The sequence below is a fragment of the Monodelphis domestica genome, chromosome 1, assembly GCF_027887165.1.
Source record: "Monodelphis domestica isolate mMonDom1 chromosome 1, mMonDom1.pri, whole genome shotgun sequence".
Classification (NCBI taxonomy): domain Eukaryota; kingdom Metazoa; phylum Chordata; class Mammalia; order Didelphimorphia; family Didelphidae; genus Monodelphis; species Monodelphis domestica.
This window is the reverse complement of record NC_077227.1, coordinates 607,981,345-607,996,855: the sequence shown is the minus strand read 5'-3', so window position 1 is coordinate 607,996,855 and position 15,511 is coordinate 607,981,345.

Here is a 15,511-nt window from a genome sequence, read left to right as displayed (position 1 = left end):
GTCATTGGAGCTGATTGACCTTTCAGGATCGTAGGCTACTCTTTAATATTATAAATTATAGTTGAATTGAAGAACTATATTAATGGAGTTCATATTCAGGATACTCGTTCCCAACCCCAAGAACATCACCTCAAAAAAGAACTCCAGAGGATTTAAAATGACAAATGCAAAGGGAAAGTTTTAAGACTAGGTTTGAAAAGCTTATTCTGGGGGGAGGGGTAGCTGGGTGGCTCAGTGTATTGAGAGCCAGGTCTAGAGATGGGAGGTTCTGGGTTCAAATTTGGCTTCAGACACTTCCTAACTGTGTGATCCTGGGAAAATAATTTAACCCCCATTGTCTAGACCTTACTGCTCTTCTGCCTTGGAACTAATATGTGGTATTGATTCTAAGGTGGAAGGTAAGGGAGAAGGAAAGAAAGAAGAAAGAAAGAAAGAAAGAAAGAAAGAAAGAAAGAAAGAAAGAAAGAAAGAAAGAAAGAAAGAAAGAAAGAAAGAAAGAAAGAAAGAAAGAAAGAAAGAAAGAAAGAAAGAAAGAAAGAAAGAAAGAAAGAAAGAAAGGAAGAAAGAAAGAAAGAAAGAAAGAAAGAAAGAAAGAAGAAAGAGAGAGAGAGAGAGAGAGAGAGAGAGAGAAAGAGAGGAAGAGAGGAAGAGAGGAAGAGAGGAAGAAAGGAAGGAAGCAAGGAAGGAAGGAAGGAAGGAAGGAAGGAAAAGACAGACTTATTCTGGGCAGTGGATACTGATTTCCAGCTAAGAGTTATTGGAGAGAGGATGGATCCTTCCTTTTTAGTTTTTGCTTGTTTCCTTCTCTTGTGCCTCACTTAACTGGTCTTAATCCTATTCCAGCTGAAGCCTGGTCCAACCAGCCCAATTCTTCACCTTATTTAATTTTGGGTGGTCAAGACTACTAAATGCACCATTTTCTCAGACCTGAGTTCAAAGTCTCAGACTCTTCCTAGTTTTGACCCTAGAAATATTACTTACCTTTTATCAGTATCTTCAACTATAAAATGTAGAGGATAACAATAGCACCTATGTCACAGGATTGTTGTGAAGCTCAAATAAGGTAATATTTGCAAAGCATTTAGTACAGTTCCTGGAACATAGTAGGTATGTATTGAAGAAGAAGGAGGAGGAGAAGAAGATGATGATGATAATGATGACAATTGGGATAACCTCCTAATCCAATAAAGTCTGGTGGATTTTTATGGAATTCTTATTTTTTAAGTCTAGCAGGACCATGCATTGAAGGAAAATAGTGAGGATCTTGGACCTAGGGAATAGCGCTGATTCATATCAGGGGCTGGAATATCAGGGGAGAGTCCTGGGGAATGGCCAGCTAGTTGATATTCTAATTTCTTAGTAGCAGGAAAAGATCTCTGGTGACTCATCAATTTTGAGATTTCTTAATACTACTTTGTTTATTGGCATAGAGGAGCTACTAGGATAATAACAGTATAAATGCAAAGTCTTACATTTGGGATCATAAATATCAACTCTGCAAGTACAAAACGGGAGAGATGTGACTATACTGTTGTTGTCTGAAACAGATGGACTGTTGAAAAAACTCCAAACTTAATATGAATCATCCATAGGACACAGATGTAAAAAATGCTAATGTAATGTTCTGTTCTATTTCTAAGTTTCTGTAGGAAGCTTGAGATATTACAAAGTTTCCAATGACATTTTCTTATACATTTGTCTATTCATCTAGAAATTATGGAGTAACTGGTGGGGAAACTGAGGCTCAGAGAAACTAAGGAGAAACTATTTCTTGTCTCAAAAGTCAGAGGTACTAGGTTCAAATATTATATGTAATATTTACTACCTATGTGAAAATGAGTAAATCACTTCACCTGCCTGGGCCTCAGTTTCTTCAACTATAAAATGAAGGATTTAGATTATGTAGTCTCTAATACCCCTTCCAGCTATAATCCTATGAAATAACTTCTTCATGATCACAAATGTGAGCCTAGCAGAGGCTTTTTTTTTAAACCTAACGTCTGAGAACATGTTATTTTAACAATATTTTGATAACATTTCAACATGATCAAGACTTTTTGCAGTTCTTTTAAAAATTTTTATGCATTTAAAAACATTATTCTAAGAAAAACAAATAAATCAAAAGGATTAAGAATTCTTAGACTGTAGGAAGAGACCTGAGTCTCAAGCTTAGCTCTTCAAGAGGCAGCTAGGTGGAACAGTGTATAGAATGCTGGACCTTAGTTCAAATCCAGTTTCAGACAATCATTAGCTAGATGATCTGAGACAAGTCACTTCTCTCTCTCTGTTTCAGTTTCCTCAACTATAGAATAGGGATAGTAATAGTACATGGTTCCCCTCAGACTATTGTGAGGATCAATTGCGGTTATATGTGTAAAGTGCTTAGCACAGTATTTAATATAAGTGCTTAATAATTTTCCCCATTCTTTTCAATCTACAAGTCCACTGGTCTTTATAAAAGATTAAGCTAACTTTCTACCAGAAACCTACAGGATACCTCCAAGATGTCATTTGGCTTCCTCTTCTAGAAATCTCATTTATTCCCAAAGGGGTGAGATTTGAAGTTCTTATAAATGTTGTAATTGTTAGCAATGGGTTGGGGTGTTCTCATGTTTAATTTTGATAAGGTTTTTCTTCCTACCACTTTAGGAAGAAACATTATAATCTAAAAGTTGTTCTATTTAATGCGATGACTAGAACTTTCAGAAAAGAAGGATTAGGATTAGACATGGGAGTTACTGGCAGTACCAACCAGTATGATATGTCTGCATCAATGAAGGAGCAAAGCAGAATTGCATTAACTTAAAAGAAACATGATATGTACCCATTTAGAGACATCTCGATCCCAAATGTTCATCTGGGTATTTGTGCCCAACCTGTGGTAGAGCCTTCTAAACTCATACTGGTCTGATAAGCCACAATTGGACACATTGTACAGTGACCCTGAGCACTTTATCAGAAGACAGCAACCATAACTGGACTAGCATCTGACTCATGACATGCTGAATGAATGTTTGTTGATTGATTGACTCCATAAATGATTCCATTTAACCACTTCATCTTACATGTGAAAGAAATAAGGTCCAAAGGGTGACATGACTTGCCCAAAGTCATGTAACTTAGGAGAAGAGCTTGATCTTAAACTTTTCCCCAAACCTCTAGTCCAGTGTTATCAGCATTATATGATCATTTATCTATTTCCCAGGCTATTGTTTCAGAGCTTTCTATCTTATTTATTAGCAAGAATTCAAAGCATATTTGATCATTGCAAGGACAATCAATAGCTTTGACATTGTTATGAAGTAACCAGAGACCAAAAATATTCTAGTTTATTTGAGAAATAAGAGATCACCCAGGCAGAATGTGGCCTGGCATCCTATATTACAGCAATCACCATATACACAGTCCTGAATCATATACCAAAGACCCCAGTCTTCTAGTTGCCTTGGCAGAAGCTCACAGTATATTCTCACCTCCACATTCCAAGTTAATGGCCTGGCAGGCTATTCTGACCTATTGAATGCTCTCAGCAGAAGGGAATCAGGCAGCTATTATTTGAGAAAAGGGAGGAGTAGAGTAGGATAGATATGAGGAACCTGGAAAATTTCCCAGCCCCAGAGAAAGTCAGGTCTATAGGGTGGGGTGCTGTTATTTTTCTTGAAGTACAACAGACTCATAGAATATCCAGTACCCTGGTTCAAATACAATCCAACCATCATTTACCTAAAGCAAACAGAATCATGCTGGGGGGAAAAAATCATGACTTATGCCCTGGCTTGCAAAACAAATGAGAGGTGAGTACACATAGAATTCCAGAATTTCATATTGAAAAGGATATTAGAGTCTACTTAGCCTAGTGATGGCAAACCTATGACACAAGTACTAAAAATGGCATGGAGAGCACTCTCTGTGGGCATGCTTATTGCTCTCCCCCTGACCCATCCCAACTCCCACCAGAGTTCATTATTAGAGAGGTAGAGGGACTTGGGCATAGATGCTCCCCTCCACCTCTCCACCATGCCTGATGACATTTTTTCACATCCCCCACCCCTCTGCCCAGCTGCCCAATGGAAGTGCACAGGGGGAAGGTGAGTGGCTCATAGGCAGCTGAACTGGAGGGGTGCAGAGTGCTTGGGTCACTCCCCTCTCTCTCTCTACACTCACTGAGGACATTCCTTGCTTTACCCACCCTTCTGCCCTGCAGCCCAATGAGAGTGCTTCCTCCCTCCCCTAGGTGGGGTGATGGGGGGGTTGGGCATGGCACATGGTTTCTGGGGAGGTGGGGCATAGTATGTGGTCTCCAAAAGTTTTGCCATCACTGACCTAGCCTAATACATAACTGAAAAAATTATTTTTCCAAATTCCTTACTAAATTTACAGAGTCAATAAGCCTTCACTAGAAGGCTAACTAGAAGTTAAGACATCACAAAGGATACAATAACTAGAAGACTAGTGATAGGAAATCTACAACTATTTCACTTTGGGGCATCTTTAATTGTTTGTGAACTATTCCCATTGCATTCCCAAACTGTCTCTCATCAAGGTGGTAGAGCAGACAGTCATGCTAGGTTTGCAATCATGAAGACTCAGGTTCAAATTCTGCCTCAGATACTTATTGGCTATTTGATTCTAGGTGAGTCATAATCCCTCAGAGACTAATTTTCCTCTCATTTAATCAAAAGAGAAACACAGGACTTATTTCACATGATTGTGAGGGTAAAGTAAGAAAATGTATGTAAATTGCTTTGCAGTCCCTATATTATTTATATATTATACTTATCTGATATAATAATTATTATTTATGTGGTAGTTATCATTGTTATTGTTATTTTGGGATTCCAGAGATCTAGAAATATGTCTAAATGTTTTTGGAAGTGAACAACTTACAAACAAAAAAGGAACAGTTTAAGATCTGGTTGAATTGAAACCTTATTTGACCAATAGGCAGAGAATGGCTTTTCCTAAGATAACTGCTTTATGGTATTGCATTGAGCAAGTAAGTGTTGTTAGGCTGAAAGAGTTCAAAAAAGAGTCCAAAAGAATAAATTGAGGAACTCTCAGGATGGTTTCTTGGATGACAGCTGATTCAAAAGTGAGCTAATAATGCTGACAACAGAGGTACAATAGATTTTATGATCCTGAAAGTTATAAAAATTCAGAAAGTCCACATCTTGATACATCTATCCTCCTCTCCTTTGCTAAAGGAAAAGAAAAAGGCCTCTTTCTTTTTGTGCTCTCCCTCCCTCTCCATCTAAGGGTTTTTCTGAATGAAAATTTAAATGCAATGCCCAACCTGATAAAGACATATATTATTAGTGATAGAATTTACAGAAAAAAAAAAAACAAAAAACAAAAAGAGAGCAAGAAAGAGGAGAACAATTTTGGTTGATTGTGATGGTTTAGTAGCCAGACCAGTAGATTAGGTAAGAAATGAATTTTGTAACACATGTAAAACCTAGTGGAATTGTGCATCAGCTGTGGGGAGAGGGGAGGGAAAGAACATGATTCTTGTAACCATGGAAAAATATTATAAATTAACTAATTAAATAAAATTTTCCAAAAAAAAAAAGTAAATAAGTTTTGATAGCGATAGCTAGGTGTAGTGGATGGTGGGTAGAGTCTGGGGTCAGGAAGGCTTGACTTTATGTCAGGCCTCAGACAGTTCTTAGCTTGTGTAAAATTTAAAATTATATCTTAATAATAAAAATATTATATTTTATTAGGTTTATTAAATGATCATTAGACATTAAGAAATAAAGAGGATACAAAATAAAAAACACATGCCCATGGCTGATTAGCCATTTTTCAAATTTCCCCACCTTACCACCATCACCACTGATGCTCCATCATGCCAAAGAGAGGAAGAGCCTCAATGCCCACTCCCTTTATCCTCTGTCTACAGGAAGTTTGTAATGATAGGAAGTCAGTGGGCTCTCTGGATATGTAGTTGTTTTTTGGGTAACAAATTTTCAATTATACACTTGGCTAAGTGACTTAATATAGGTTCACCTCAGTTTTCTCATCTGTAAAATGGGGATAATAATGACATCTACCTCCCAGGGCTTTTTGGAGGATCAAATGAGGTAATAATTATGAAGTACTTAGCACATAGTAAGTGCTATATAAGTCATTACTATGTCTACTAATTACTAATTAGTCATTACTATGTGAAAAGGAATGAACACTAATTATTTGATTGAGTTCCCTTTCTATAAGAGGACCAATGAAATAACTTGGAAAACAGAGGTGACCATACCAGACACTGATGAGGCCCCTGGCTAAGGTCTCTAGTGCTGGTGACCGCTAGAGTCACTCAGTCTAGCAGCTCTTGAGACTTCCTTCTAAGAGCCCATCCAATGAACTTGCCCAGAGCCTGCAGTCCCCCCCCCTCCAACAGCCCTTCCTGTTCTTAGCTTCTCACTAGTTTGTTCAAATGACTCAATTCCTACTTGCTGTTATTCAAATGACCCGATCCTCAACTGCTGTATCCCAGTCCCCACCTTCTGTCACTGCCCCTTTTCATGAACATCCCCTTCTCAAGACCATCCCTATTGCCCCAGGACCACATAAAAAGCTACTCAGCACTCCCCTATGAGACCCAGTTAAGCAATAGGCTTCCTGCTCAGCTTGCTGGCTCCTTTACTCAATAAAGGATTGTTGACTGAATCCTGTTGCCCCTCCTTTTTTATCCTTATCAATTACTATGTGTTTTTGGTAAAAATCACTAGTCTCTCTGTGCTCCTATCATTACTTTTTTTTTAATCTTCAAGCATGAAACATAAACCTGATTTTATAAAAAATTATAAGAGATCAAAGATAAACAACTATGAAAAGTAAAAGACTCCTACAGATGCATTAGTTAATTCCGATAACAGATCTGTGCACACACAAGGTAGTAGTTCTCCCATGTTCACTGACAGTAGCTCTGAAGCTTCAGGCTTCTAGAATACTTAGATACTGCTAAGGGAATGGCAAGGTGAATGGCAAGCTTTGGATGTAGTGAAATATCCTGGTGCCTATGAGGCGGGGTTCAATAAAACGCCCTATTTGTCCTAAAGGCCTTTACCCTTCATTTGTAAACCCCTCTGTCTTGCAAGGAACTTGCCTCCATGTGTTTCTGATTCACTTATGCCAAACTCATTTGGATAGTGTTTTTAAACGCTATTTGATGTCCAGAACCCCTCTGGGCCTGTTGAAAGCACAGTTAGGGTCAGATTTCCATCCAACACCTCCTGCCATGACCTTTGCTTTGGAAGGAGCTCAACCTCTGGATGTTTTAAAAGTGATTTTATTTCTATCATTTTCTCTAGGTTTCTGACCTTTTCCCCTAACCATTTTTGTACCTTCCATTACAAACAAACACACCCTCTTGCTCTTTTTCTCTTTCCTTATCTCAGTACCAGATTACCTTCTCTTCTTCCCTGCTGAGCTGGCTTCCTAGTGCCTAGATTTAGGAGGAAGGAAGAACAGCAGGATAAAGAGAGGAGGGCAGGACAGAGCTGGGTGGGGAGCAGTCCTGATGACTGCTACTAACAAGCAAAAAAGAGAGATAGAAACCACAGAATATTTGGTGTATGGGGCCTATTGCTACACACAAACTCAGTTTTGTCTTTCCAAAAAGGAAACAAACTTTACTTATGCCATTTGTTATCTGTTTGTAGGGGTGAGGATATGATATCCTGGCTAGAGATAGGAAGGAGGATAAAGGGGGAGAGGGATAGAGAATGATACTAGAGTGAGAAAGAGAAGAAGAGAGGAAGAGAGTAAAGTGAAACAAAAGGGGGAAGGTGAATGATAAGGGAAAACCAATATTCTAATTCTTTTGATGTTAAGCAAACATTGCTTTACTTGGTCTGCTATAGAATATAATTTATGATAGTGTAATTATTTCCTTCCCATATCTTCCTTAAGGATGTGCATGCATGTGTAATGTAGTAGTATTGACATAAACATTTTAGACAGATGGGAAAGACTTGGTAATTAATTATTTGCAGTTGTTTACTTTTTTCCTCCTCCAATAAAAATAAGAATTGAGATTTTCCTTTTGATCTATGGTAATTTTCTTTTTTTATATACCTTGTACCTTGTGAGTCAGCTCCTCAGTACCCTAAAAGCTGTGTTGCCTCCAGTCCATATGTCCACTCTATGCATTTGAGCTAGATGTTCTTTTCATTTCATATTTTTTTATTGACACTTCTACTTCCCCATTTATCCCTTTAGAGACAGATGTAATGATGGGACACATGTGGTGGCTCAACTATCACTGATGGAGAAGAGGGTCCATTATGGACATTCATACTGATTCTTTCTTTCTTCCTTCCAATTTTTCATCTGTTTGTTGATTTTCTTTCAGTTTTATCCTCAGAAACTTTTGGGTTACATTTGTCAATTTGGATAGCTTTCTAAATATATATTTTTTAATTCTGCTACTTATAAGGATCCTGTCAAGTTGAGCCTCTTTATAAACTTAAAGACATAGGACCATCATGGACATCTGAGGCCATCATAATGTACTTAACAATAGGAAAAAGAGTATCAGTCTCCGGGAGATAACCAGTAAAAATGTCCAGAGCAAAGAGGTGGAAGGTTGTTTGCAAGAAACAAGGTCAGCGTTGCTGGATTTCAAAGTACATGATGTAATGGCTGAGGAGAAGAGAATAGTATAAGAAGACTAGTGTGAAGATTAATTCTCCCCTGATTGTGAAGATGAATTAATTAACTCTCCCCTGATTGTGAAGATTAAATTGTAACCCCTGCCCATTTTTAGATTTAATCACCAAAAGTGTCAACATCCTACTTAAAGTTGAGTGGTGAGATCTGCCCAGTTTTAGATTTAATCAAAAGTGAAAACATCCCAATTAATCATTTAGTGGGAAAGGACTGTGACTCACATGTACAATAGTGGATGATGAATCAGAATCGACTGACTGCCTCCTGGGTAGTCCTAAGTAAGGCTTTAGACTATGATCTGTCCATGTAAAAAGTGGAGGAAGGTACAGGAAGTGATGCAAAAGAAAGTGTCTTTAAAAGGAATTACAACTTCCTGTGATACTCAGGTCTTCATTCTTTGGAGTTGAGACTGGTGACAAATCTACTGACTGGATCTGAGACCTTGAACTTGGCATGACTGTTCTTAAATGTCTCCCTTTGGACTGACAGATGGTGAGTGAAAAAGGCTAACTCCTTTCCTGGATTTTCTAAAGAGACTAGCCTCAGGAGAGCCCTATCATCTTGAGAGAGGCTCCTTGTATCCCCAGATCCTCAGCTAGCTTTGCTGAGGCCTCTCTGACTAAGGACTAACTAATTCTCCCTGCCCGGAATGAGCCAGAGCCTGGGAGTAAATTACTTAGTGCTTACACTAGATTTCTTGCCCTATCCTCTCTGATGTCCTACTTCATTCTTTCTATATTTTGTAAATAAATTGTAAATAAATCTATTTGGAATAAGTTAAATTCCTGGAAACCTTATTTTTAATATAATCCAGTCCAACCTTTTTATATAATTAACTCCCTTTCCCCCTTTACACTTGAAAGGTAGGAAGGGGCACTTTATGAAAGGTTTTAATAACTAAATAGACCTACACTTTAGTAAGATCAATTTGATGTCTGAGTGGAGATTGAATTGGAATTGGAGAGACTTGAGGAATAGAAATCAGTCAGCAAGCCTGAGGCATTTATCGCCTGCACTGAAGTAGTGACAGTTTCAGAGGAGAGGAAATATATAGGAAAAATGTTACAAAGGCAAAATCAATAGGTCTTGACAATGGACATGGGGTCATAAGAGAGTGTAAAGGAGTTGAGGATTACTCTTAGGTTTCAAGACTGCAAGTATGTTTGAACCTTCAGTGGTATTAGGGAAGCCTGGAAGAGAAAGAGTTTTGAGGTAGGGTGTAGAGAAGGGAATAAGCATTTATTAAATAATTACTATGTGCTGGGAACTAAGTGCTTTATAAATTTCATCACATTTGATTCTCACAAAAACTCTGGGAAGTAGATTCTATTTTATCTCCATTTTATAGTTGAGGAAATTGAGACAGATAGAGGGTAAGTGGTGTGTTTAGGGTTATACAGCTAGTAAGTATTTGAAGCCTGATTTATACTCAGATTTTTACTCCAAGTCCATTAGTCTATCCACTGTGATGTTGAACTTAGAATTGTTTAGTTTAAAATATGTAAAGGATATCCAGTTTGAGGGGTCCAATAGCAAAGTTGTCAAAATGAGATTGGAGATCAAGAATCAAATTAAAGCTACTTAAGTAGAGTTAAAAATTATCAGCAAAAGGATGATAATTGAATACATGCAAACTGATGAGATCACCAAGTATAATGGTATAGATGGATATGAAAAGATGATCCACAATAGAATGCTTGGGGATACCCATGGTTAGAATGAGACCAGAATGAAGATCGCAAGTAGGCAACTGAGAAGAAATATCAGATAAGTGGGAGGAAAACCAGAAGAAAAAATTCGTGAGAAACTTAGAATGAAGAAATCATCAAGAAGAGGTTGAATGACAGTATCAAAGAGAAAAAGAAGTATGAGGACTGAGAAAAGTCAATCAGTTACCAATTAACAACTTGAAACTGAGAAAATTTTGATAGAAAGATGAGGTCAAAAACAAAATTGTACAGTTAAGAAAATGGGAGGAAGGAAATGGAGTCACAGATGACAAATACTTTACTTAAGGAGTTTAGCCACAAAGGGGAGGATGGATGGAACAATAACTAGTAGGAGTAGATGAACTGGATGGATCAAGTGAAAATTTTTTGAGGATTGGGAAGATATGGGAATTGAAAAAATGGACTGGAATCCAGGACTTCAATCCCCACAAGCCTTTGCTCCACTTCCCCAGAATGCTTTGTAATCTCACCTGGGCTGAGATCGAGAAGGTATTTAACCTGATAGCAAAAGCTTTTGGCGCTCGCTCTTTTTGGGACTTCTGTTTTGGAGCAGACGCGGCTCTTTCATGATGTGAGATTATCTTGTCTAGGCCTCTCTGGCCTAGGCATGTTTTTCTTATCCTGTATTTTCTTTAATCCTTAACTTTTAATAAACCTCTAAAAAATATAATATTCCTTGTAGAGAGAAACTAATTTCTACCTGCCTCAGTCTCCCCTAAATTTTAATCTTTACAGAATGTTTGTAAATGGTAGTTAAGCCGTCAGAAAATACTAATACTAATAAAAAGAAATATTAATAAAATGAAGATAAATTAGAGTCCAGGGATGATATAAGAGACAGTCTTTAGGGGAAAATTGGATGTAATGAGATGGGATCACTTATGTATAAAGGGGTGTTTCTGTTGATGAGGAGAAGGGATACCTCATTATATGAGATGAAACTAAGGAGAAGGTAATGGTAGCAGGCATTTGAGATATCTGAAATAAGGAAGAGAGAAGAAGAGAGAGGTTGTAGCAAATGGCCTCAATAATTTCCAGTGACATATGAAGTGAGGTTCTTAATTGAAAAGATGGGGAAAAAAATCAAGCCATTTCCCATTTGATAAATGGGCAAGGGACATGAATAGGCAGTTTTCAGATAAAGAAATCAAAAACTATCAATAAGCACATAAAAAGTATTCTAAATCTCTCATAATTAGAGAAATTAAAATAAAAACCTCTGAGGTACTACCTCATATCTAGCATATTGGCCAATATGGCAGCAAAGGAAAGTAATAAATGTTGGAGGAAATGTGGCAAAATTGGGACACTAATGCATTGCTGGTGGAGTTGTGAATTGATCCAACCATTCTGGAAGGCAATTTGGAACTATGCAATTATGCCCAAAGGGCTATAAATGACTGCCTGCCAGTTGATCCAGCCATACCACTGCTGAGTTTGTACCCCGAAGACATAATAGGGGAAAATCCTTGTACAAAAATATTCATAACTGTGCTCTTTGTGATGCCAAAAAAAACTGGAAAATGAGGGGGTTTTCATTGATTGGGGAAGGGCTGAACAAATTATGGTATCTGATGGTGATGGAATACTATTGTGCTGAAAGGAAGATTGAACTGGAGGAATTCCATGTGAACTGGAACGACTTAATTGGAATTGATGCAGAGTGAAAGGAGGAGAACCAGGAGAACATTGTACACAGAGACAGATACACTGTGGCACAATTGAGTGTAATAGACTTTTCTACTAGCAGCAATGCAATGATCCAGGATAATGCTGAGGGACTTATGAGGAAGAACTCTATCCACATACAGAGAAAGAACTAAGGGAGTAGAAACAGAAGAAAAGCAACTGCTTGATCACATATGATTGAGGATTTAGACTTTAAATGATCACTCTATTGCAAATAGTAATAATATGGAAATAGGTTTTGAACAATGATACGTGTAAAATCCAGTGGAATTGCTCATTGGCTCTGAGAGGTTGGAGGGAGGAGAGGAGGGAAAGAATAGGAATCATGTAACCATGGAAAAATATTCTAAATTAATTTATTAAATAAAAAAGAGTAAAGAGGGGGCCTAGAGGTTTTAAGGAGGTATATAAAGCTTGTGGATTTGGTTTGAGTGGATCTCATAGGACAAGTGATGATAGAGGAGGAATTTAGGAATGGCAATGGGGAGCAATGAGTATTCTAACTCCTCTACTCAACCAGCGAGTTAGGGGAATGAGTGAATGTGCAAACTATGATGGAAAGGATCGTCAGGGAATCCATGTAATTAAGAGGAAGTCAGATCTGTAATAGTCAGAAGATGGAAAGAGTGTGAAAGGAAAATATTTACGATGAAAGCAAGCTTTTTGTTCATGGAATAAGTATTCTAGAAAGCATAATGGAAGAGATTCATTGATGTTGAATGGAAAATTTCAAGGTTGGATTGAGAGGGGTGGAAATAATGGAATAGGAATTGAGGAATGAAAACTGGGGTTAAAATAATGACAGTGATGGTTCAGAATCACTGGGATGGAGAGAATATGGCTATTTAGGAGTCTATTAATCACTGACAATAAATTCTGGTGAATTATCAACAAGTCTAAGGGTTTGGTTTCAGGGTAAAGCCCCCAAAAGTTGTTAGGTTGCTCAGGGGAGGGGACTAGTGGGAAGAAGATGAAAAAATGCCTTATCTCTTCTTTCCACAGGCTAAGAGAGAGAGCAGCAGGATTAAGTGTCATGTCTCTATCTCTTTCTGTATCCAAGAAGAGTCCACTGCGAGATGAAAGAGGCCAACCTAAAAGACTGCCATATAGCTAGGCAATATTTGAGGCCAGAACCTAGGTCCTCCTGACTCCAGATCTGGTGTTTTATTCACTCAGCCATCTAATTGGCCCCTCTCATTTGTTTATGATGTGACTTCTTATATCTAAAACTTTCATCCATCTGGAGATAGTCTTGGTATAAGTTAAGATGTTGTCTTAGACATAATTTCTGCTGAATTGCTTTCTAATTTTCCTAGTAGTTTTTATTGAATGGTTCCTTAACCCAGTAAAAAAGGATTTTGAGACTACTGAATACTATGTATGCTACTATGTTTGTTTGCTTCTCTATATTAATCTGATCCCACTGATTAACCAATTTTTTGATATTTCCTCTGAAATTCTTGACCTTTTGTGCTTATACTTCAATTTCATTATCATTTAAAATATCTTTATAAGTAATATTTTGGTGGTTTGATTGGTATAGCATCAAATACATTATTTTAGGAAGTGTTTTCATTTTTTCTAAATCAGCACAACCTACCCATAAGCAGAGCAGTTAGGTGGCATAGCAAATAGAGTGCCAGGCCTGGAGAGCTGAGGAAGATTCATCTTCAAGAGCTCAACTATGGTCTCAGATACTTACTGGACATGAGATTCTCGGCAAACCACTTAACCTTGTTAGCCTCAGTTTCCTCATCTATAAAATTAGCTGGAAAAAGAAATGACCTACCACTATAGGATCTTTGTCAAGAAAACACCAAATGGGATGATGAAGAGTCAGAAACTACTGAAAAATGACAGAACTTGGCAGTGAATAAGTCTCCATTTATTTAGATTTTTTCTGAAATTTCTATTTTATAGTTGTATTCAAATAGTTTTCAAGTGTATCTCAATAGATTGACTCCCAAATATTGTATAAATACTTAAGTGAGTCTGAAAAGAATTGTTATCTCTTCTTTCCAGATTTTGCTATTAATGTACCAGAAAGCTGCTGATATATATATATATATATATATATATATATATATATATATATAACTTTGCTGAATGTATTGTTTCAATTACTTTTAGTGGATTCTTTAGGATTCCATGAAGTATAGTTTGGCAAAAGTGTGTAGTATATAGAAAGTAATGGTATGCTTGGGGATCAAAGTTTAGAATTATAGGAATTTCACTAAATCACAATTTAACACTTTCTTACTTTCCCTATAGTCACAGACAGTGAAGGAATGAGGACTAGAATCTTATTTCTTCTAGTGGATATGTGTATATACAAACATACATATATATATGTGTGTATATATATATATACATACACACACACACACACACACATATATATATCCTTCTAGATAGTTTGCCTGAAGCACAATTATAGAATGAGATAACTGGAAGTTATCTTAGAATCATAAAGTCTCACCTCATTATTTGACAAATTTTACAAACTGAGATCTAGTTTACTCACTGAAAGACATAAGGTTGTCAATTGGGACTGGCACTCAGATTTAATGACTTTTTCTATGATTACCTTTCTACTGATAGATTAGGAATGGTCCAAGACATAAGGTTCTGGTTCAAATTCTGACCTGGTCATTGTAAAAATAATGACAAGAACTGTAAAACTAAAGCAATGGGTGGACTATTCATTATAAACTGATTTAGATACTCTGCTTGCTGTGCTTACAAAGTTTCTTCAGTTTATATCAGGGAAGTGAAGCTCATAAGTGAACTTCTTTTCAGGGTCAGGTACAAGGACTCTATGGAGACTCTTGTTATATAAAAATAAACTTTTTATTGAAAACATAAGGATAAAAAAGGATTTCTATCTCTAACTCCACCCAAATAAAACTCCCTGGTTCTGCAAGGAATTGCTTCTCCCGTGTCCACAGGCTACACTGATCTTTCATAATCTGACTATCCCAAATTTTCCCTATTCTACAATAAAATAACACTCTAATCCTTTTAATTCTTAACTTTGTCTTGAAGTTTTAAAAATAACAAAGGCTAGCTGGCTGAGCCTTAGCAAGAACCAAGTTAGGATTGAGCCTTAACAGACTCAGAGTGCAAACCAAAGACCAGGTCTTTCTTTGATCTTCTCCGAGATAAAATAATCTATGAAAACAGCAATATATAATCGCTAGTGTTTCCCAAGTTAAAAAAGGAAAACACTTAGCTCCCTCAGGTCTTTCCTTCCTTTCCTTCTACCTTAGTCAGTGAGAGAGAGAAAAGAAGATGTCACCTGCTCTCACCACTCCTAGAGAATGTAACTGTTCACTCTCTCAGAGTAACAGCCACACCCTGAGAGTAACTGTCACATAAAAACCATTAAATTGTTAACATTTGAAATTGACACTATGTTTCAT